This window comes from Diceros bicornis, chromosome 40 (assembly GCF_020826845.1).
Source record: "Diceros bicornis minor isolate mBicDic1 chromosome 40, mDicBic1.mat.cur, whole genome shotgun sequence".
NCBI lineage: Eukaryota > Metazoa > Chordata > Mammalia > Perissodactyla > Rhinocerotidae > Diceros > Diceros bicornis.
The window spans coordinates 15,321,247-15,346,163 of NC_080779.1; the positions used below are offsets into that span (position 1 = coordinate 15,321,247).

General features: G+C 35.4%; 1 protein-coding gene across 2 annotated transcripts in view; it reads left to right on the forward strand.

Moving 5' to 3' along the window:
• The window catches only part of TMEM131 (transmembrane protein 131), a 221,740-nt gene that overhangs the window by 27,520 nt on the left and 169,303 nt on the right, over positions 1-24,917 (forward strand). The gene's annotated exons all lie outside the window — the stretch shown is intronic.

The window sequence follows — 24,917 nt, forward strand, 5'->3', positions numbered from 1 at the left end:
TTTCTTATAAGTAAATACCTAGGAGTGGGATTGATGAGTGTTTGGTAAGATGTTTACCTTTGTAAGAAACTGCCAAACCATCATCAGCAGTGTATGCGAGTTCCACCTGTTCTTGCTGCATATCCTTGCCTGCTTGGTGTTGTCAGTCATTTTAGTGGGTGTGTGGTGGTATTTCGTTAGGATTTTAATTTGCTTTTGCCTAATGGCTAATGATAATAGGCATTTTTTCATGTGGTTCTAGGCTATCTATAGATCTCCTTTTGTAACATTTCTAGTTAAATCTTTTGACTAATTTTTATTGAGTGGTTAGTTAAGTTAGTTAAGTTAGTTAAGACTAACTTTTGTAAGTTCTTTAATACTCTGCATGTGATTCTTATCAGATATATATATATAGAGAGAGAGAGAGAGAGAGAGCTAATGTTTTTTTCCAAGTGTATGGTTTGCCTTTTCATTTTTTTAACAGTGTTTTTTGATAGCAAATATTTTAAATTTTAATGAAGTCTAATTTTTCAACTTTTTCCTTTATGGTTCTGTGCTTTTTGAGTCCTTTAAGAATTTTTACCTACCACAAAGTCACAAAGATTTACTCCTGTGTGTTTCTCTAGACTGTTCTAGCTTTAGCTGTTATATTTAGGTCTATAATCCATTCTGAGGTAATTTTTGTGTATGGTATGAGATAGGAGTAAATATTCATTACTTGCATATGGATATTCAGCTGTTCCAGCACCATTTATGAAAAGACTTCTTTTTCTCCAGTTTAATTACTCTGCATCTTACTGAAAATCAGTTAACCATATGATATATATCTGTTTTTGGATTCCCAATTCTATTCCATTGATTTATATATCTTATCATTTTGTCAGTACCACAGTCTTGATTACTGCAACTTTTTAGTAAGTCTTTAAAAGAAGTAAAGTTCTCCAACTTTGTTCTTTTTAAAAATTGCTTAGCTGTTTTAATTTATTTGCATTTCTGTATAAATTTCACCCTTAAGTTATCAATTCATTCCTGCCCCCCCAAAAAAAAGACTCTTGAAATTTTGAATCTTTGAATCTGTAGATCAGTTTGGAGAGAACTGACATCATAACAACAATAAGTCTTCAGTCCTTGAATATGGTGGTGCCTCTCTGTTTATTTAGGTCTTTAATTTCTGTAAGTGGTATTTTGTATTTTTGAGTATACAAGTGTTGATCATATTGTGTTAAACTTATCCCTCTTTTTTGTTTTTGAATGCTCTTGTAAATGGAATTGTATTTCTATTTCATTTTTCATTTGTTCATTGCTAGTACATAGAAACAATTGATTTTTGTATGTTGACTTTGTATCCTGCAGCCTTAATTAATTTACTTGTTAATTCTATTAATGCTTTTTTTTGGGTAGATTTGTTAGGATTTTCTACATATATGATCATGTCTGTGAATAAAAACAGTTTTACACCTTCCTTTCCAATTTGTGTGCCTTTTGCTTCTTTTTCTTGCCTCAGTGCAATGGCTGTCTTCCAGAACAATGTGAAATAGAAGTGGCAAGAATGGACATCCTTGCCTTGTTCTCAATTTTAGAGGGAAAGCATTCAATCTTTCACCATTAAGTGTGATATTAGTTGTAGATTTTTCATAGATGCTCATAGTCAGGTTGAAGAAATTCCTTTCTATTCTTAGTTCACTGATAGTTTTTATCACAAATTGGTGAATTTGTCAAATGCTTTTTCCTTATCTGTTGAGATAGTTATATATAGTCTTTCTTTTTTTAGTAGGTTAGTGTAGTGTGATACATTTTTTCTTAAATGTTAAACCAACCTTGCATTCTTGGTATTATCCTCATTTGGTCATTATGTTATTTGTTTTTTATATGTTGCTGGACTCAATTTGGTAAAAGATTGTTAAGCATTTTTGTATCTGTGTTAATGAGGCGTATTAGGCTTTGGTTTTCTTAAATATTTTTTGTTTCCTGTGCCAGGATAGTGTTGGCCTCATAAAATGAACTGGGAGGTATGTTCTTCTATAATGTTGAAATGTTTACATAGAATTGGTCTTATTTCTTTTAAGTTGTGTTAGGAAACCACCTAGAGCTCAGACAGGAAAACTACAAGGTGATCCAGGAACATTTTATTGTGCCAGAAAGAAAAGTTCTCTACATGTCAGAAGGACACAAGAGCTGGCTTGAAGGGACTCCAGTTGGCCAAATTTGGGACATTTTGAGCACCAAAAAAGAATAATAACAGTAATCAATTATATGGGGAGAAAAATCCATGAGTCCATAGCGATACTCAAAAATGAAAAGAGTGGAAGGAAATGAAAGTGGCATTACCAAAAAATGTCAAGTAGTAAATGTACAAGGAATGATTGAATTAGAAAATCATTTTATAACCACCAGTGTAATAATTGATTCAAGCAGAAATCATCCATGAATGCTAAAATTATTGGTAAAAGGTTGTTGGATAGACGCACACTATCTCAGTGTTCTCCCTACAGATTACATATTAATTACAAAGGGAAAAAGACATCTTTAGGATGGAAAGATCTAGGGTACACTGTGTTAACCAGGTGATCCAACGTGGCATCACCAGTAATGTCAGACAAATTGACGTATCTGCTGCCCAATGTCATCTATCTATTATTCTTTCCAAAAATGTTTAATCTGAGTCTAATCATGAGTAAAGAGTAAAGCAAATCGGTATTGTGGGACGTTCTATAGAACCCTAGGTCTTGATTCTTCAAAAATATGTCATGAAAGATAAAAACATCTGAAGAGACTATTCTAATTTAAAGAAGACTAAAGAAACATTACAACCAATTGTAATGCATGATTCTTGATTGGATTTTGGACTGCAAAAAAACTGGACGCTTTTGGGTGGACAATTGAGGAAACTTAATTAGGGACTACATGTTTTTTAATATTATTGTATCAACATGAAACTACTTGTATGTCATAATGTCTTGTGTCACAATGTCTTGTGACACAAGACATTGATATGTCACACAAGACATGTCACAATGACTTGTGATTATGTCGAAGAATGTCCTTATTCTTAGAGGATACATGCTGAAGTATTTACTGGGAAATATTGTGATATCTGTAGCCTACTTTCAAACGCTTTGGCAAAAAAAAAAAAGTGAATATATGTAGAGAGAGAGAAAAAGAGGGTGGGAGAATGTGCTAAAACCAATCTGACAATATATGATTCTTTCAATTTTTCTGTAGGTTAAAGTTTTCTACAGTAAAAGATTTGGCAGAAAATGTTTCCTCGTTTGAGAGTCAAGGCCACAGCCTTTACCATGTTGCTGAAGCAGTTGGTTCTACAAGCTTGCCCCTCTGTCCCCTACCCCTTTTCAAAGCTCAGACACAGATGACCTTGAGCCTTAGCTTATTGAAGATAGACCCTCCAGCATCGGCTCCTTCTGTTACCTCTGCCTTCTCTTAACCTCAGTTTGTGTTTCTTCACTCACGTTTCTTTACTTCACTCTTTAGAAAAAGCATTTCCCAGGCTAACCCTTCCCCTTTCTTGTAACCTTTTGAGGTCACTGTATAGTCTGACTTCTGCTCTGCCACTCAGAAACCTGTCTCAGTACTTACCAGTGGCGTCCACTTGGCCAAATCTGGTGGCTTATTTAAAGTCTTTGCCTCCCCTTCTCGCCTTCTTCTCTGTATGATAGCCTTTGACACTGTTGAACCCTCATCTTGGCTTTCATGACACATGCTCTGCTTTTCTGTTCCTCCTACTCGGATACCATTACTGTCACTAGCTCCACTGCTGCCTCAGGGAGGTTATACCCTGTGTTAAACTGTAGACCTGAGCTTTCTATCATTTCTTCCTCGGGGACTTTTTAAAGCCTAGAGCTTCAGTTTTCATCTATCTATGGGTATCTTCAATTGTGACCTCTTTGCCCAAGTTCAAATACTGTCCTGGGACCGCCTACATCAGCATTTTTACTTGCATATTCCATTGTTATCTCAAATCCTGTATGTCTGAAGTTGAATTAAGCCTTTTCCTTTCTTCATACTTCCCTCCAAATCTGGTCATCCATACCTGGCTTCAGTTGAAAAGCCATTTAAATCACCAATCTCCAGAGCTTGTGTATATCGCTATAAAATGCAAAACCCTGGGCTCAATCCCAGAGAATTTGATTCAGTAGGTTTAGAAGTAGGCCCAGAATCTCCCTTTACTAAGTACCGAGGTGATTTGATGCAGGGATCCAAGGACCCCACTTTGAGAACTGCTGTTTTAATGATCAGTTTCAGGGTTAGTTATTGTACTAGTTCACCATGGGATTCCTCTACCTTCAGGAAGCCCATCTTGTTGAGAGACCCCCCTGTGTGGTATAGAAGATTGCTGAGAGGCAACCCTGAGCTTGAACTTTGTAGAAAAACAGACCTGAGCTCTCATCTTGACCCTGCCGTTTGCCTGCTTTTTGACCTTGGACAAGTTACTAAAAAAATGGGGAAAATAGCACATAACTTCCAGGGCTTAGCTTGAGGTATGCCTCATCCTCTGCTTTCCTCTCCAGCCTCTTCTCTAATTCCTGCCAGTGCTCCTTAAATTTCAGACCTACTAAATGACTGTTATTTTCTGAGAGAACCATAATTTCTCATACCTCTAATTCCTTTGCCCTGTTGTGCTTTCTGGTAGGAATGCACATCTATCTGACTCGCACTTGTCTTTTACATTCACCACTAACTACTTGGAGGCATCTGCAGACTCCTGTGGTTGAATTTGGTGGTGCCTATGCACTTGGAGCCCCTAGTGCCTGATTTACTCCTCTGTGCCCATCTTGGTCTATGAGCTCCTTGAGGGCAGGCAGTGTCCAGCCCTAGCCTCCAGCACAGTGCCTATGTACAGTAGCTTCCTGTTAAAAGTTTTCTTGTTTGTTGTTTAAAAATAAATTACCAGAGTACCTACTATGACATCAGCTAATTGTATTTTGGAGGCCTAGTTTTGAAATTTTCTTCCTGACCTGTTTGTCAACATACTTGGCAGCCATACCAACAGGCGGGAAACTTGCCAGCACATTTTCAAAACAGGAAATGTATGTCCTTTTGGAATAGCAGTTTTAGCACTTCAACACATGTTTTTCTAATGTCTGAAGAGGTAACTTGTTTCTTTTTTTAAGTTGAGTTTTGTAATTGACTCACTCCACAATGAGATCATAAAGTAAACTTGCCCTTCCCTATCCTATGCTTCTGTTTATAGCCAGTGGTTAGCACCAAAAATGGTATCCCTATGAGGTTTCCCCAGAAGCAAGCCAGGACAGACTATAGGTAAATTAAGATTTGTGTCTAGTTGCTGGAGAGGAAAAATATGTATAATAACATTTTTATATTCATGTAATCAAATAACATGAAAAATATAAATAAATTTAAAAGTAAGTAATAAATCAAAATTCATAGTAATGCTAAAATTTATGTGTAAATAAAACATTAAGTACTTGGGCACAGTAGGATTTTTGGTTTTTGTTGATTTGGAACCTGCCAAATTGGTGTCTTTTAATTTTTTTTTTCTTTGTAAAAAGTCTCACATTGGTTCAAACATCTAATTTCATTTTTAAATTAATGCTGTTAGACAGTTTTTTTAACTTAAAATTTATATCAGAGGTGGGAAATAAACTATTAAAGACTGTGAGTGAATAAAATTATTGAACCATGCGTTTATAAAAGTCTTGTTTAATAGTAAAAATAAAAATTCTAGTTTACACTACTTACTGAAGAAAGGTGATAGTCTTTAATTCTTTACTTCTAATTATAACACATTTTCAATTAGACATCATTTATCTGTTTTCACCCCAAATACTACGATGCCCAAGAAAATTTCCTAACTTTTCCAAAAGTCTTATTTTCTTTTACTACTTATGGAATATGACTTAACTGTTATTTGTAAGAGTTCCTTGAAAGAAACTTGAAATTTTAATTTGCACCTGGAGATCAGTAGGAGATCAATACCACGTGAGTTAAAAGCATAGAATGGAATTTTAAAAAAGTGTTATCCATGTAATCAACAAATTATCTGATGGGACGTTGTAATTATTTCACATTTGTACTTACAACAAGCAAAATAAATTGGTTCTAAGATATTAAAATATTTGGCATTATGTTGCTTATCAGTGTCCAGTTACTCGAGCACCTTGGTTGAAAAGGCTAGCCTTCTTCCCATGAATTGCTTCTGCACCTTTGTCAGATCAGGCATTTGTGTGAGTCTGTTTCTGGGTTCTGGGTTCTATCCCGTTGATCTATGTGTATATCCTTCCGCCAGTACCACACTGCCTTGAGTACTCTAGCTATATAGTAAGCCTTACTATTGGATAGAGTAATTCCTTCCATTTTATTCTTATTTCTCAAGATTCTTTTAGCTATTTTAGGGAGTGTGTCTTGCTGTGTAAATTTTAGAATAAGCTTATATCTATAAAATACCTTGCTGAAATATTGATAGGAATTACATTAAATCTGTATATTAATTTGGGGGAGAATTGACATTTATATACTATGTTGAGTGCTCCAGTCCACAAATATGTGTGTTCATTTATTTAGGTTTTTTTTTAAATCAGCATTTTGTAATTTCTAGCATATAGATCCTGTACATATTTTGTTAAGTATATACATAAATATTTTACTTTTTTAGATTGATTATAAATGGTGTTTTGTTTTTAATTTTGGTTTCCACATGTTCTTTCTAAGTATATAGAAATTTTGTTGATTCTTGTGTGTTGGTCTTACATCCTGCTGCCTTGCTGAACTCACTTTTCTAGGAGTTTTGGTGTTTTTCATAGATTCATTTGGGTTTTCTACATAATGTCATCTGCAAATAGGCAGTTTTGTTCTTCTTTCCTGGTTTGAATACATTTTATTTTTCTTACTGCGATGGCTAGAATTTCTAATACTATGCTGAATAAGAGTTGTGAAAGCAATATCCTCACATTTTTCCCAGTCTTAGAGGGAAACCATTCATTCTTTCACTATTGTATGTTAGCAATAGGTTTTTGCAGATGCTCTTCATCCAGTGGAGGAAGTTCCCTTCCGTTCTTAGTTGCTGAGAACTTATATCATGGATGGATGTTGGATTTTGTCAAAAGCTTTTTCTGCATCAATTATTTTGATCGTATGATTTTCTTATTTAACTGTTGGTATGGTGGATTCTGTTGATTGATTTTCAAATGTTGGGTCAGTCTTGCATGTGAGGAGTAAATTCCCATCAGTCATGGTATATAGTCCTTTTTACACATTGCTAGATTTCAGTTGTTTTCTTTTTTTTTTTTTAAGAAAGATTGGCCCTGAGCTGACATCTGTTGCCAGTCTTCCTTATTTTTTCTTTTTTTCTCCCCAAAGTCCCAGCACATAGTTGTATATCCCAGTTGTAGGTCCTTCTAGTTGTTCTATGTGGGACGCCACCTCAGCATGGCTTGATGAGCGGTGAGTAGGTCTGTGCCTGGGGTTCGAACCCGTGAACCCTGGGCTTCCAAAGCAGAATGTGCCAACTTAACCGCTATGCCACTGGGCTGGCCCATAGATTCAGTTTAATAGTTATTTGTTGAGGGTTTTTGTATTGAAGTTAATGAAGGATATTGGCCTGTAGTTTTTTAAAAAATTTTTTGTCATGTTTTTGTCGGGCTTTGATCTCAAGGTAATACTAGCCTTATAAAGTGAGTTGGGAAGTAGTCCATCTTCTATTTTCTGGAATAGATTATGTAAAATTGGTGCTAATTATTCTTTAAGTATTTGATAAAATTCTCTAGTAAAGTCATTTGTGCCTGAGGATTTCTTTTTTGGGGGATCTTTCTGTTGACAAATTCAGTGTTTTTAATGGCTCTAGGTGTATGCTGGCCATCTATTTCATCTTGGTTGAGCTTTGGTATTTTGTGGTTTTTGATAAATTGGTCCATTTTTTAATAAGTTGTCAAATTTATGAGCATGAAGTTCATAATATTCTCTTATTAGTCTTTTAATGGCTGCAGCAATTATAGTGCTAACCCCTGCTTCATTCCTGGTATTGGTGATTTGCGTCTTCTCTCTTTTTTGTGTATCAGTCTTGCTAGAGCCTGGTCACTTATGTGGATTGTTTTTGAAAGAACCAGCTTTTGGTTTCATTTTCCTGTTATTTTCTCGTTTTTAATTTCATTAATTTCTGCTCTTATTTTTGTTATAGCCTTCCTTCTACTTGCTCTGGGTTTATTTTGCTCTTCTTTTTTAAAGGATCTTGTTTTATTTATATTGTTTTTGAGTATATTGCTTTTGTATATTTTTCTTAGTGGTTGTGCTACACATAATATATGTATGTAACTTATTGCAGCATACTGATATCAGCGTTTTACCACTTTGCAGTATTAAAACCTTGCTTTCATTAAGATTCCATTGCCCTCCCCACTTTTTAAAATCTAATTTTCTGAGGTATTTCCTCTCCATACATTGAACACAACAGATGCCATTATAATTTTGTTTCAACCATCAAGTATGATTTTAAGAAACTCATGAGAGACCCCAAGTCTTCTTTTATCATTTCCTTTCTTTTGGGGGAGCTTCCTTTAGCCATTCTTTACAGGTGAGCATGGTAGTGACAAAGTTTTTAGTTTCCTTTTGTCTGATAATGTCTTTATTTCTCTTCCTTTCCTGAAGGATGGTTTTGCTGGATATAGAATTCACAATTGACAGTTGTTGTATTTCAGCACTTAAAAAATGTTGTGCCTCTTCCTTCAGGCCTTCGTGATTCCAGATATGAAATCCACTGCCGTTGGAATTGGTGTTCTGCTAGAGGCAATGGGTCATTTCTCTTAGGTTGCTTTTAAGACGTTTTGTCTTTAGTTTTTGGAAATTTAATTGTGATGTGTCTTGGCATAGACTTCTTTGGTTTATCCTCTCCAGGATTTGCTCTGTAGGTTTATATCTTTCACCAAATTTGGGAAATTTTTGTTCATATAGAATTTCATGTTCATTTCTATAATCTTCAATTCTATCATTTCCATTTGGTTTTTGTTATTTGTTATACCTTCTGTTTCTTTGCTCAGGTTTTGTATTTTTTCATTTTTCTCAAGGGAATTTGTAACTGCTTATTGAAACAGTGTTATGGTGGCAGCTTTAAAACCTCTTTAGTTCCATCATTGGATTCATCTTGTTTTTGACTTCAGTTGATTGTCTTTTCTCATTCAAGTTGTGTGTTCTTGGTATAATGAGTGATTTTCTATTGTATTCGGACATGTTGGCTTTTATGTTAGGAGACTTGGGGTCAATTTAGATCTTTTATTTTAGCAAGCATTTACGTTTTTAGGTTTAGTGGGTTAAGATGGCTTATTTTCCCTGCTCCTCCCCTCTAAGTACAACTGAATACCTTGGAAACAATTTAACAGACAATCATTAAAAGATTCTGAAGGGTGGAAAGAAGGTGGACTGGTGAGGGATTTCAGAATGATACCATGATGGATTCCCCGTGTTTTCTTTTTATGTCTCATGTATCCCAGACTGGAGGGGCCTGCAACTTGGAATCACCAACAGACATAGATAAAAAAACAAACAGGAAAAACCCTGCCCTTTCTGGCCAAAAGACCAGGAAAGGGGAAGCCCAGCAGAGACTTAGCCATGAGGCATTTACCCAGTAGCATTGACAGGCCAGGTCTGCCCGTAGCAGTAGCCCCAGCAGAGGGAGAGTGGGAAGCTTTCCATTGGGGTGGCCAGAGAGCAGGCCAGGGTAAATGCTGTCCACCCAACGGTCTGGCATTTCCTCCACCCGGTCACCTAATCATACCATGTGGCCTAAGCAGGTGCCTTCCACCCCTTCATGCTGCACCAGAAGGTATCCAGTGGGAGCTCAGGCAGAGCCAGAAGAACGAAGCAAACAAGTATAGCATCACAAAGGCTTGTTACAAAACTAAGTTGTCTTTGAAACTACAGACCACCAAAGTAGACCAGAACCTACACGCTAAACTCGAATGAGGCCATGTTTTTCTAACCGCTTTAGGTCGCTAATTTCACCTCATGAGAGGGATTTTTGCTGTTTGAAATATGTGTGGTTGTGCTTAATGTGAGTCTTCACCATCAGTTGAGTTGGTTGATTCCAGTCTCTGGTTTCGTTCTTCTTGGTCAGTCATTTTAACTAACATTTGTGACTGGTAAATCCTAAAACTACAGTGCGTGTGTTCTCTAGGAAATGAGTTTATCTTGGTTTGTTGGCTGTATCCATCTTCACTGTACTCCCTGTACTGCAAATTTGGGCTGTTATGAGGACATTTCTGCCTCAAAAAAAGAAAAACAAAAACAAAGCCTAATTCCCCTCTTTGAATCTATTGGCTAAAATTTTAGTCATCTTAGATTACAAGTTGACAACTGAGCAGTTTTTAATTTGATGGTGTAAAAAACTAGATTGGAATCTTGAGCTAATAAATCAGGATGTAGTAAATACTGGGCTCTAGGAATCAACAAACTCATGTCCTAGTTCTGGCTCTGAGCTCATTCAACTTCTGCGTGATTTCTGAGGTACCCTTAACCTTTCAAAAAGAGTAGTCAAAACAGTATTTCTCCTAGGTCACTGAGGTTAACCACATCCCCAGTTTGTTTCCACCTGGTGGAGAATATCCTATAAAGAGACCTTTCCCTGATGCTCTTTGCTGGAATGTGGAGGGGATGTTGGGAGAGAAGGAAGTTTAGAGGCATGAGGATCACAGCATACAGGAGAGAGGGCAGGGGTTACAAAGCCACAGAGACATGTCTGGGAGAAGTCAGAGGGAGGAGGGTAGGAATGTCCCTGAAATAGATAGTACTGGTACCCTTAAACTTTGAGTAATTTTTTTTTATTGAAGCATAACTTATATTCAGTCAAGTGCACACATCTTAAGTACATGGCTTTTTAAATTTTTACGTATGTATATACTTGTCTAACTATCATCCAGATGAAAATGTAGAATATAAAGCTTTGCCAGTGTTCTTCATTGAGAAATCCTTTTTCCCGTTCACTGCTTTAATGCAGTGGTTAAATATTGGCTTGATAGCCATTTATTTGTCCGTCTGTCTTGTGCTGAAATTGTGGATAGTTTACAAGAAAGACACTGTTTAGCTAAGTGAGATTGATAGCCATCATCATCACATAACATAGTTATGTATTTCTGAGGAGGAATATTTCAATATAGTAAGCCTGTTGGGTATGTAGGTGCAAGGAATAAGACATGGTTGTAGTTTTGGAGAAAAGCCTTCATGTAGTTAATGCGAGGTAGTGATTTGGAATCCTTCAAAAGCTATTGTATAAAAATAACCAAAGAAACAAGCCATGTGTAGAGTATAGAAAGGAATATTGACTTTTTAAAATAAGATTTATTGAGGTAAAATTGACAGATAATAAACTGTACACATTTAAAGCATATAATTTGAATTTTGACCCATGTATACACTTGTGAAACTATCACCACAGTGAAGATAATGAACATATGCACCCTCCTAAAGTTTCTTTATGACCCTTTGTCATCTACTCCCGCTCAACTCCAGGCAACCACTCTTCTGCTTTCTGTCACTACATCATTTGCATATTCTGAACTTTTATATGAACAGAATCATGTAGTATGTACTCTTTTATTATCTGCCTTCTTTCATTCAGCATAATTATTTGAGATTCATCCATGATGTTGCATGTTTTGGTAGTTTCTTTTTAATGCTGAGTAGTATTCCATTGTATGAATATACCATAAGTTGTTTATCCATTCACTGATTGAAGGGAATTTTGGTTGTTTCCTCTTTTGAGCTATTACAAATGAAGCTGCTTATAATACACGTGTACAAATCTTTGCTCATATGTTTCATTTTTCTCTTGGGTGAATACCTAGGAATGGAATTCTGGATCATGTGGTAGGTATATGTTTAACTTTTTCAGTAACCGCTAACCTGTTTTCCAAAGTGGTTGCGCCATTTTATATTCCCGTCAGCCTTGTGTTAGAGTTCCAGTCTCTTGATGTCCTTGCCAACACTTGGTGTGGTAAGAATTTTTTATTTCAGTGAGTATGTATTGATGTCTCACTGTGTTTTTAATTTTCATTTCCTTAATGACTAGGGATCTTGAGCATCTTTTCATGTGCTTTTTGTCATGTGCCATTCATATTGTCTTTGCTTAAATGTTTGTACAAATCTTTTGTACCTTTAAAAAATTACATTGTTTCTTCTTCTTAGTTGCAAGAGTTCCTTACATATTCTGAATACAAATCCTTTGTCAGATAAATATTTTGCAATTATTTGTTTCTAGTCTATGGCTTGTATTTTTACTTCTGTTAACAGTGTCTTCTGAAGGGTAAAAGTTTTTAAAAATTTTAATCAAGTCCAATTTATCTTCTTTTTTTTATAATTCATAATTTTTTGTATCCTGCTTAAGAAATCTTTGCCAGACCTAAGGTCGCTAAAAATCTCCTATATTGATGTCTAGGAGTTTTAGAGCTTAGCTCTTGCATTAAGTTGTATCATTCATTTCAAGTTGATTTTTGTAAGTGTTGAGATTCTTTTTTTTTTCTTTCCCAGATGACTGTCCAATTGTACCAACATATTTTATTGAGAAGATTCTTTTTCCCCTGATTGAATTGCCTTGGTACGTTTATCAGAAATCAAGGGGGGTCTGTTTCTGGAGTCTCTGTTCTGTTCCATTTATCTGCTGTCTTTGTCAATATTACACTGACTTGATTGGCTTTAAGTCTTAAAATCAGGCAGTGTTAAGTCTTCTAATATTTACCTTATTTTCCAAAATTACTTTTAATATTTTGGATCCTTTGCTTTTTCAGATGTTTTAGAATCATCTTGTAAATTTCTACAAAAAAATCTGAGATTTTGATTAGGATTGCATTGAATATCTAGATCAATGTGGGGAGAATTGGTGTCTTAACAATATTGAGTCTTTTGATTTAAGAACTTGCTATATCTTTCCATTTATTTAGTTATTCTTGAATTTCTCCCAGCCATGTTTTGTCAAATATATCCCTTACTATTTAATATATTTTGATGCTATTCTAAGTGGTTTTTAATTTTAGTTTCCAGTTGTTCCTTGCTAGTATTAGAACTATAATTAATTTTTGTATGTTGTCCTTGTGTCTTGCCACTTGGCTAAGTCTTGCTTATTCTGGTAGAATTTTTGTAGATTTCTTAGGATTTTCTACATTGAAGATGATAATGTCTGTGCATAAAAGACAATTTTATTTTCTCTTTTCTAAAATACATGCTTTTATTTCTTTTTTTTTGCCTTCTTGCATTAACTAAGACTTTCAGTATGATGTTGAATAGGAGTGGTTAGAGGGAACATCCTTACCTTTGTTCTGATCTTCAGAGGGAAAATATTTTGTCTTTCACCTTTTAGTATGATGTTAGCCGTGTCTTTTGTCCATGGCTTTTATCAACTTAAGGCGGTTCCTTTTGTTCCTACTTTGCCAAGATCTGTTTATTATGGAAGGATGATGAATTTTGTCAAATGCTTTTCCTGTATCTTTTGAGATGATTATTTGTTTTTTTAGTCTTACAGGTTGGATTACATTATTTTTGGGGGGACTCTTAAACCCATATTGCATTCCTGGGATAAACCCTTCTTGGTTATGATGTATTTATCCTTTTTATACATAATGGATTATACTTGGTGAAATTTTAATGAGAATTTTTACATCTATAATAATGAAGGATATTGGTCTGTGGTTTTTCTTTTCTTTTAATGTCTTTGTTTTTGGTCTGAGAATAACGCTGGCTTCATAAAATGAGTTGGAAAGTTTCTCCTCTTCTGTATTCTGGGGGAGTTTGTGTTGAATTGGTGTTTTTTTTCTTCCTTAAATACTTGGGAAAATTCATCAGTTTATCCATCTGGGCCTAGAGTTTTCTTCATGAGAAGATTTTTAACTATAAAATAATTTCATTTCAATGAAAGTAGACCATTATCTTTCACCATACACAAAAATTAACTCAAAATAGATTAAAGACTTGAAGGTAAGATGTGAAACCATAAAACTCCTGGTTATATTTTCTTAACCAGGAGTTAAGAAGAAATATAGGCGTTACACTCTTTGACATCAGTCTTAGAAGGATCTTTTCAAATACCATGTCTACTCTGGCAAGGGAAACAAAAGAAAAAATAAACAAATGGGATTTCATCAGATTAAAGAGCTTCTGTAAGGCAAAGGAAACCAGGAACAAAATGAAAAGAAAACCCACCAACTGGGAGAAAATATTTGCAAATCATATATCCGACAAGGGGTTGATCTCCAAAATATGTAAAGAACTCATACAACTCAACAACAAAAAAACAAACAACCCAGTCAAAAAATGGGCAGAGGATATGAACAGACATTTTTCCAAAGAAGATATATAGATGGCCGACAGGCACATGAAAAGATGTTTGACATCACTAATCCTTAGGAAAATGGAAATCAAAACTACAATGAGATATTACCTTACACCTGTTAGAATGGCTATAATTAACAAGGTAAAAAACAACAAATGTTGGAGAGGATGTGGAGAAAAGGGAACCCTGTGGAGTGCAAACTGGTGCAGCCACTATAGAAAACAGTATGGAGATTTCTCAAAAAATTAAAAATAGAAATACCATACAACCCAGCTATCCCACTATTCGGTATTTATCCAAAGAACTTGAAGTCAGCAATTCAAAGAGACTTATGCACCCCTAAGTTCATTGCAGCATTATTCAGTATAGCCAAGATGTGAAAGCAAGCCAAGTGCCCATCGACTGATGAATGGGTAAAGAAGATGTGGTATACATATACAATGGAATACTACTCAGCCATAAAAAAAGACAAAATCGTGCCATTTGCAACAACATAGATGGAGCTTGAGGGTATTATGTTAGGCAAAACAAGCCAGACAGAGAAAGACAAACACCATGTGATTTCACTCATATGTAGAAGATAAGCAAACACATGGACAAAGAGAACAAATTAGTGGTTACCAGAAGGGAAGAGGGTTGGGGAGTGAACATATGGGGTAAAGGGACACGTTTATATGGTGACTAACAAATAATAATGTACAACTGAAATTTCACAATGTTATAAACTATTATGACCTCAATAAAATAAAAAAGTAATAATAATTTCTTTTATACATATAGGGCTATTCAGGTTAACTTGTTTCTTGAGTGATCTTTGGCATTTTGAGTCCCTGAAGGAATTTGTCCATATCATAATCTGAATTGTTGACTATGTTGGCAAAGTTGTTAATAATATTCCCTTATGAACCCTCTTATATCTATAGCAAGTGTAGTCATGTTCAGTCTCTCATTTCTTTTATTTTTTATTTTATTTATTTTTGTGTGTGTGTGAGGCAGATCAGCCCTGAGCTAACATCCATGCTAATCCTCCTCTTTTTGCTGAGGAAGACCGGCCCTAAGCTAACATCTATTGCCAATCCTCCTTTTTTTTTTTCCTTTTTCTCCCCAAAGCCCCATTAGATAGTTGTATGTCATAGTTGCACATCCTTCTAGTTGCTGTATGTGGGACGCCGGCTCAGCATGGCTGGACAAGCGGGGCGTCGGTGCGCACCTGGGATCCAAACCCGGGCCGCCAGTGGTGGAGCGTGCGCACTTAACCGCTAAGCCACGGGGCCGGCCCAGTCTCTCATTTCTTATGCCTCTAACATATGACTTTTCTTTACTGAAATTTCTTTACTGACAGTCTGTCTAGAGGTTTTAGCCATCTTCTCAAACAAAAAGCTTTTGATTTCTTTGATTTTTCTCTGTTTTCTGCTGTCTATTTTATTGGTTTATATTCTTCATTATTTTTCTTCTATTTTAGATTTAATTTGCTCTTCATTTCTAGTTTCTTATATTAGTCACTTCTTTGGGCATGTGAGATAAAAACTATATTGATAAGATATGGATGATTACTTACCTAATATTTAGAATGTGAGGTGTTTTATATGTATCCAATATAGATATTACATATATACACTATATATCATAATGTATAATTGCATATTAGAAACATGCACATGATAAGATCCCTGCACAATAGCTGACTTGGCGTATTATTTTTTTTCGGTGAGGCAATTGGCCCTAAGCTAACATCCGTTGCCCATCTTCCTCTATTTTGTGTACGGGTTGCCACCACAGCATGCTTTGATGAGCGGTGCATAGGTCCGTCCCCGGGATCCGAACCTGCAAACCCCGGGCTGCCGAAGTGGAGCGTGCAAACTTAACCACTATGCCACCAGGCCAGCCCCGAATTGGTGTATCGTTTTCACTGACAGTTTTAAAATGGCTATAATACCACTGTAGTCACAGACACTTCCATTTATTATTCTTGTCACAGTTAATCTGTGGCAGCAATAAGAATACCAGACATCTCTGTAACTAATTTCCAACTTAGCATAATTACCTAAGGAGATTTACTGTAGCTTGATATAAGGCTTTTTAAAAGAATGAGTGTTTTTAAACATTCAAATTTTTATAAATCTTGCATAAATGATTTTCTTTTCTGTAAACTTTTTATTTTTTACTTTTTTGGAATATATGTATTTTTTATTTTTGGAATATATATGTATTTTTTTATTTGGAATATATTCAAACTTTCAGAAAATTTCGAAGAATCATAATAAAAACAGTCACATATCTTTACCCAGATTCACGTATTGTTTATAATCTGCCCCATTTGCTTCATCATTTGCTGTTTGTTCTCCCCTTTCATACACACATGTGCACACTAAAAAATGAATTTCTATACATGAAAGAACTATAAAGCTTAAAACTCTTCTGGAGTATAGATTACATTTTGTCCTATAGTTATACAGTATTTAAAATGCCATTCAGGCAGCCTTTTAAGAAAAGATTTAGGGAATAGAACACAAAACTATGCCCTTTTCTTTTTTGTTGATTTTTAAAATACTGAGATATAATTCCCATATCATAAATTTGCTTTTTTAAAGTGTACAGTTGAGTGGGTTTTTTCTTTTTTAGTATATTCACAGAACTGTACAACCATCACCACTTTCTAATTTCAAGCCCCTAGAAGAATCCTTTGTATTTATTAGCAGTCACACCCCATTTCCTCCCAGCCCCTAGCAACTGTTAATTTACCTTTGTTTCTATGGACTTTTTGCTATTCTAGACATTTCATATAAATGGAATCATAAAATATGTGGCCTTTTGTGTCTGATGTCTTTCACTTAGTGTTGTTTTCAAGGTTCATCTGTGTTGTAGCATGTATCAGTACTTCATGCTTTTTTGTGGCTGAGAAATATTCCATCATATGGATTCACCACATTCACCACATTTTGTTTATCATTCATCAGCCAGTGAACATTTGCGTTGTTTCTACTTTTTGGCTGTTATGCATAATTCTGCTGTGAACATTTGTGTGTAAGTTTTTGTATGCACGTTTTCAGTTATGTATATATGTAAGGGTGGAATTGCTGTGTCTGTGGTAACTCTATACAATAGTCCCCCCTTATCCACGGGTGATTCATTCCAAGACCCGCAGTGGATGCCTGAAACCGCAGATAGTACCGAACCCTATATATACTATGTTTTTTTAATACATATATACATACTTATGATAAAGTTTAATTTATAAATTAAGCACAAGGGATTAATAAGAATAATTAATAATAAAATAGAACAATCATAACAATATACTGTAATAAAAGCTATGTGAATGTGGTCTCTCTCTCTCTCAAAATATCTTATCGTATTAAATGGAATTTTCCATTTAATAGTCTCAGACTGTGGGTAACTGAAACTGTGGAAAGTGAAACCATGGATGGGGGGGGGGAGCCTACTGTATTTACCTTTTTGCATAACTGCCAAACTCTCTTTCAAAGTGACTGCTCCATTTTTTACTCCCACTAGTAACTTATGGGTTACCAGTTTGTCCACATCCTCACTAGTATTTGTTATTCTCTTTTTGATTATAGCCATCCTGGTATGGGTGAAGTGGTATCTTGTTTTGGATTTGATTTGCATTTCTCTGAGGACTGATCTTGAGCATTTTTTTGTGTGTTTATTGGCTGTTTGGAGAAATGTTTATTCAGATCCCTTGTCCATTTTTTTATTGGGCTATTTGTCTTTTTTTATTGAGTTGTAAGAGTTCTCTATATTCTATGTACGTATCCCTTAGCAGATGTATCATTTACAAAAATCTTCTCTCATTCTGTGGGTTGTCTTTTCACTTTCTTGATAGTGCCTTTTAAAGCACAAAGGTTTTAATTCTGATGAACTCCAATTTATCTATGTTTTTCTTTGATTGCTTAGCTATCCTAGCTAAGAAACATTGCCTAATCCAACATTACAAAGATTTACCTATGTTATGTTTTATAGCTTTAGCTCTTACACCAAGGTCTTCGATCCGTTTTGAGTTAGTTTTTGCATATGGTGTGAGGTAGGGCCCAGCTTCATTCATTTGTATGCATATATCCAGTCGTCCCAACACTGTTTGTTAAAAAAAGACTATCCTTTCCTCCTTGAGTTATCTTAGCATTCCTGCGAAAAATCAGTTGACCATAAATGTGCAAGTTTCTTTCTGGACTCTCAATACTATTCTGTTGATCTATACATCTACCTTTATTCCAGTACCACACTGTCTTGATTAGTGTAGCTTCGTGTAGTAAGTTTTGAAATCTGGAAGTGTGAGTCCTCCACTATGTTCTTCTCTTTCAAGATTGTTTTGGTTGTTATAGGTCCTTTGCATTTTCTTAAGAATTTTAGGATCGGGGCTGGCACAGTGGCATAGTGGTTAAGTTCACACGCTCCACTTCGGCGGCCTGGGGTTTGCAGGTTCAACTCCCAGGTGCAGACATACGCACCACTCATCAAGCCATGCGTGGCGGCTTCCCAAATATAAAAAATAGAGGAAGATGGGCACAGATGTTAGCTCAGGGCTAATCTTCCTCAAAAAAAAAAAAAAAGAATTTTAGGATCAATTTGTCAATTTGGAAGAAAAGCAAAGTGGGATTTTGATAAGGATTGCATTAAATCTGAAAGCAGTTTGAGAAGTATTGCAATCTTAACATTATTAAATATTCCAGCCTATGAACATCAGATGTCTTTCCATTTATTTAGGTCTTCTTTAATTTCAGCGATGCTTTGTAGTTTAAAATGTACTGGTTTTACACTTGGTCATGGTGTATCATCCTCTACAAACGTTGCTGGATGTGGTTTGCTTGTATTTTGTTTGGGACTTAATATCCATAGTCATAAGGGATATTGGTCTGTAGTTTCCTTTTCTTTTCTTTTCTTTTTTTGCTGGGGAAGATTAGCACTGGGCTAACATCTGTTGCCAGTCTTCCTCGTTTTTTTTCTTGAGGAAGATTAGCCCTGAGATAACATGTGTGCCAGTCTTCTACTTTCTATGTGAGTCGCGGCCACAGCATGGCTGATGGGTGGTATAGGTCCACGCCTGGGATCCGAACCCGCGAACTGGGGCTACCGAAGCAGAACACGCCAAACTTAACCTCTAGGCCACAGGGCCAGCCCCTGTAGTTGCCTTTTCTTGTGATAACTTTATCTGATTTGGTATCAGAGTATTAAGGCCTCATAGAATATGTTGGGAAGTGTTTCCTCCTCTGTTATTTTTTGGAAGAATTTGTGAAGCGCTAATGTTAATTCTTCTTTAACCATTTGGTAGAATTTACCAATGAAGCCATCTGTCCCTAGGCTTTTCTCTGTGGGAAGATCTTTGATTACTAATTCAATCTCTTTTCATATTCAATCTCTTTTCATAGGTCTGTTCAGATTTTCTGTTTATCTTGAGTTGATTTCAGCAGTTTGTATCTTTCTGGTTATTTGTCCATTTCATCTAGGCTATGTAATTTGTTTGTGTACAGTTGCTCCTAGTGATTCTCTTATAATCCCTTTTACGTCTGTAAGGTTGGTAGGTCCCTTGTATTTCTGTAAGTTCAGTAGTAATGTTCCCTGTTTCATTCATGAATTTTTTCTTAGCCTGACTAAAGATTTGTCAATTTTGTTGATCTGTTCAAAGAACCAAATTTTTGTTTCATTAATTTTCTCTGTTGTTTTTCTGTTCTCAGTTTTATTTATTTTCACTCTAACTTGTATTATTTCCTTCTTTCTACTTGCTTTAGGTTTAGTTTGCTCTTCTTTCTCTAGTTTCTTAAAATGATAGGTTAGGTTATTAATTTGAGATGTTTGTTTTTTTTAAATACAGGCATGTACAGCTATAAATTTTTTTCTAAGCACTGCTTTCACTGCATCTCATAAGTATATGGTCTTTTATGGTTTTGTTCTTAGTTATTTCAAAATATTTTTTAATTTTTCTTCTGATTTTTTATTTGACACATTGGTTATTTAGGATTGTGTTTTTTAATTCCACGTATTTTTTGAGTTTCCCAAATTTCCCTCAGTTATTGATTTCTAGTTTTATTCCATTGTGGTTGGAGAACACACTTGGTATGACTTCAGTCCCTTTAAAGTTACTGGAAATTGTTTTATGGCCTAACATATGGTTTCTTTTGGAGAATGTTCCATGTGCACTTGAGAAAAATGTGTATTCTGTTGTTGGAGTGTTCTAATGATGTCTGTTAGGTCTAATTGGTTTCTAGTGTTGTTCAGGTTTCATTGTTATTTCCTTGTTATCTTTTGTCTAGTTTTTCTACTCATTTTTTAAAGTGGGGTGTTGAATTCTGCAAGTATTTTTGTTGAATTTCTTATTTCTCCTTTCATTTCTGTTCCTTTTTGCCTCATGTATTTTGGAGCTCACTTGTTAGGTGCATGTATATTTATAATTGTTTATCTTGATAGATTGATCCCTTTATCATTATAAAATGTCTTTTTTTCTCTAGTAACAATTTTGTTTGTCTTTTTTTTAAATGATTGCCCTGAGAGTTACAGTTAATGACTGAATTTATAACAGTCTGGTTCAGATCATTATATTATTATAATGTTAATATTAATACCACCTGTTCTTCGGATGTTCTCCCGGCTGCTTTTGCTCTCTCTTCTCCTGGGACAACAGTTGTGCGTATGTTGGGACTCTTGATGCTGTCTCATGGGTCACTGAGGCTTTGTTCATGTTTCTTCCTTCTTCTTTCTTTCTGTTCTTCTGACCAGATAATCTCAACCTACTTTCAAGTTCACTGATTCTTTCTTCCACTTGTTGATATATGCTATTGAGTCCCTCTGATGAATTTTTTATTTCATTTATTGTACTTTTTATGTCCAGATGTCTGTTTGTTTTTCTAATTTCTTTCTCTTTATTGATATTTTCTATTTGGTGAGACATCATTCTCATACTTTAGTTTATCGCACATGGTTTCCTTTACTTCTAATATACTTAAAGTAGCTTATTTAATGTTTTTCCTAGTAAGTCTTATGTCTGGACTTCCTCAGGGACAGTTTCTATTCATTACATTTTTTTCCTGTGTATAGGCCATATTTTATTTCTTTACATTTCTTATAATACTTCATTAAAAACTGGAGAATTGCAATTATTGTACTTTATTTGGTTCTTTTTATAAATTCCTTTGCACTTTTAATGTGGGAAGAAAATAAGTTAGGTGTATATTATATCTTTCAGATAAGAAAATTAGTGAGGGAAGAAACGACGTTTCAGTCATAAAACATCTTTACAGGTAGAAGGGATCCATACAAACCTAATCCAGAACGTTTGAAAATTTTTGTTACTGAGCCTTTTGCTGAAACAATCTTGAGCAAGTATAACTATAAAAGAGATATTAATATCATTAACAATGATTAATTCTAAAATAATACTATTATTTTAACCAATATTTATCTTTCAGTTTTCAGACTTTGTGCTAGGCATAGATGACAAACAAGCAAACCAGAAACTAGTTACAGATTGTGATAAGAGTTAAAGTCGGGGCTATGATAGAGGATACAGAGAGCTGCTTGGAGCAGTCATAGAAGGCCACTCTGAGGGTGGCGTTTAGGCTATTAGACTAATTTAGGCATTAGACTATTTTTCTAGGCATATAATTTAAAGTTATTGTAATTGATCATTTAAAGCAAAATATCCTGATTTGTTGCATGCCAGAGTTGAATCCTATTCATTTCTGTGTCTTTTTAGGAAAGGTAATGATGTGTGTGTAACGTAATATTTTCCTTTTAGGACTTTATAAATCAGCTGCTGCTATCAATTTTTTTCACCTAACGTAATTCATGTTTTTTAAAAAGCTCTTAATTAAAAATATAATACACCCAAATTATATTACTGCCTGTAGTAAGTTCTCATCAGTTAGATAAAGGTCTGATCCAGCTTGATGATGAGAACTTATGTGTTGGTCGTTATGTCATATCTCTAATAGCAGCCACCAGATTTAGCATGTTTCCACTATTTTCTTATTGGTTTCTTGTGCTAACTAGATGGAAAGCTTCTAAGTAGGAGCTCCTTTTTGTCGCTCACGTTGTGAGCATCTGCTATTCAATTACTTCTTGTTAGTTCATCGTGTCCTTACATCAATAAATCTGTCTTTAACAGGAGTATAACAAAAAGAGATTTTCTGGATCATCTGAAATTTCAGTTTATGCCAGAAGCTGGGGGAAGGGATGAGAAGTGGGAAGGGGTAGCTGGGCAGAGCCTTTTACATTCACATTCCTTTCTTCTGAATGGTTTATTTTCTTTAGAGGCATTCTTGTGCACTCCACATGTACTCTATGTCAGTAATGCTGTTGGAGCCATTAGCTCTGATCTCAGTTTTGAAATTCAACTACAAGCTAGGACTAGAAATAACAACCAGAAAGAGGTTTTTTGCATCAATGAGTGCAAATACCAGTACTTACACCTCAGCAAAAAGATGGGATTTCATTCATGCACTCAATATTTATTAAATATTCTGTATATACTAAGAACTGGTGGGGAATGAGCAGGAGTAGAACAGAATGGCACTGTGGTTGAAGAGAAACACAAGAAACAGAGGACAGGGGTTCCCCAAAATAAAATCAAGATGTGATTACTAGAATAAGGGGAAGGCGATGCTCGACAGGCAGGAAAACAGCATCTAATTAGGTGGTCTTATTATCCAGTATCTCACTCTGCTGCTTGGCGTGGCTTTAGCCATACTAGAAAAGCCAGGTACATGGAATTAGACAGTCAGCTTCTTCCCTGAATACCCAAAGACCAACAAAGAGGAGTCAGTGAATGCCATATTAAGCCAAATGAAATACCATTGTTCCATGGTTTTAGAAAATAAACTTTTATTTTAGAATAATTTTAGATTTATATAAAAAATTCCAAAGGTAGTACAGAGTTCTCATATACTCTCCGCAGTTTCTTGTATTATTAACATCTTACATTAATATGGTACTTTTTTTTTTTTTTTTACAATTAATGAACCAGTATTAATAGATTATTGTTAACTTACGTCCATATTTTATTCAGATTTCCTTAGCTTTTACCTAATTTCCTTTTCTTTTTCTCAGATCCCATCCAGGACACCACATTACATTTAGTGGTCATGTCTCCTTAGGATTCTCTGGTCTATGACAGTCTCAGACTTGCCTTGTTTTTTATGGCCTTGTCAGTTTTCAGGGGTATTGGTCAGGTATTTTGTAGAATGTCCCTCAATTGAGATTTGTCTGATGTTGCTCTCGTGATGAGACTGAGATTAAGTGATTTGGGGAAGAAGACCACAGAGATAAAGTGCCATTTTTAGTATATCATATCAAAGGTATATACTATCAACATGACTTTTCACTGTGGACATTGACCTTGATCATCTGACTGAGGTAATGTTTGTCACGTTTCTCCATTGTAAAGTTACTCTTTTTTTTCTCCTTCTCATACTGATTTCTTTGGAAGGAAGTCACTATGTGCATCTCATGTTTAAGGAATGGGGAGTTACACTCCACCTTCTAGATAGAAGAGTTTTTACATAAATTATTTAAAATTTTCTGCCGGGGAGTTTTGTCTCTTCTCCCCCACTTATTTGTTTATTCAGTCATTTGTTTATGTTAGAGTGGGCTCATGGATATTTATTTTATACTTGCAGTTGTAATCCGGTGCTACTGTATTTATTTTATTGCTCAAGTTGTTCCAGCTTTGGTGAATTGGAAACTCTTTCTGTTAACTCTTACAGCCCTTTGACATGGTCCCATCAATTTAGGTTTTTTTGGGTTTTGTTTTTTAGCACTTTCTTACTTTGTGGCGTGACAGGATTCCCCTGTTACATCTTGTGTATTTCCCGCCCCAGTCCTAGATTCAGCCATTTCTCCAAAAAGCCCTGATTCCTTTTATTGGAGGGTGGTATTAGAACCAAGATCTGGGTACTAGGGTGTGCTCTTTGCTACTGGAGTGTAATTACTTCTAGTCCCTCTCAACTTGAAGAGCAAGGAAATATATGTGAGTGTACTAACCTGTGTTTATACACATCTGTGAATATTTCTATATGTAATCATCTGTATCTATATTAAGCCAAACTTGAGTTCATACTGATGTTGCCAACTCTAATCCTTTACTACATGGATCATTCTAGCCTCCTTCCCTTGTTTTTGTGTCAACTCTTATTTCAACAGTGAGAAATCTGACTCCCACAATCCACCATCCATGTACTGTGTTGTTCACTTCTGATGACTGTGTAGCATCATCAGAATTATTAACCCAGACCCTGTGGGAAATAACTTTATCAGCTAGAGTACAGTGCTCATGTACAGTTTCTTTTGCCTTTAGTCTTACAGATTCCACCCATTTCCAAATTAAAGTCAGCACTTTTCCCCACCCCGCTCCCCCATCAGTGAGTTGTTTTCCTACATTTGTAACCTAGTTAAATTGTTTTGTCACATTCTGCATTCCATCCGGGGATCCCCTGATCTCCTAAATGATTTTTTTAATTGCATACATTAGATTCACTTTTTGTACTGTAAAGGTCTGTTTTGAGAAATGCTCAGTGTCGTGTATCTACTATTATAGTGTCATACAGAATAGTTTCACTCCTCTGAAAAATTCCTTGTGCTTCACTTATTCAACCCTTCGTTTCTCTCCCCAAACCCCTAGAAACTGCTGATTTTTTTACCATCTTTG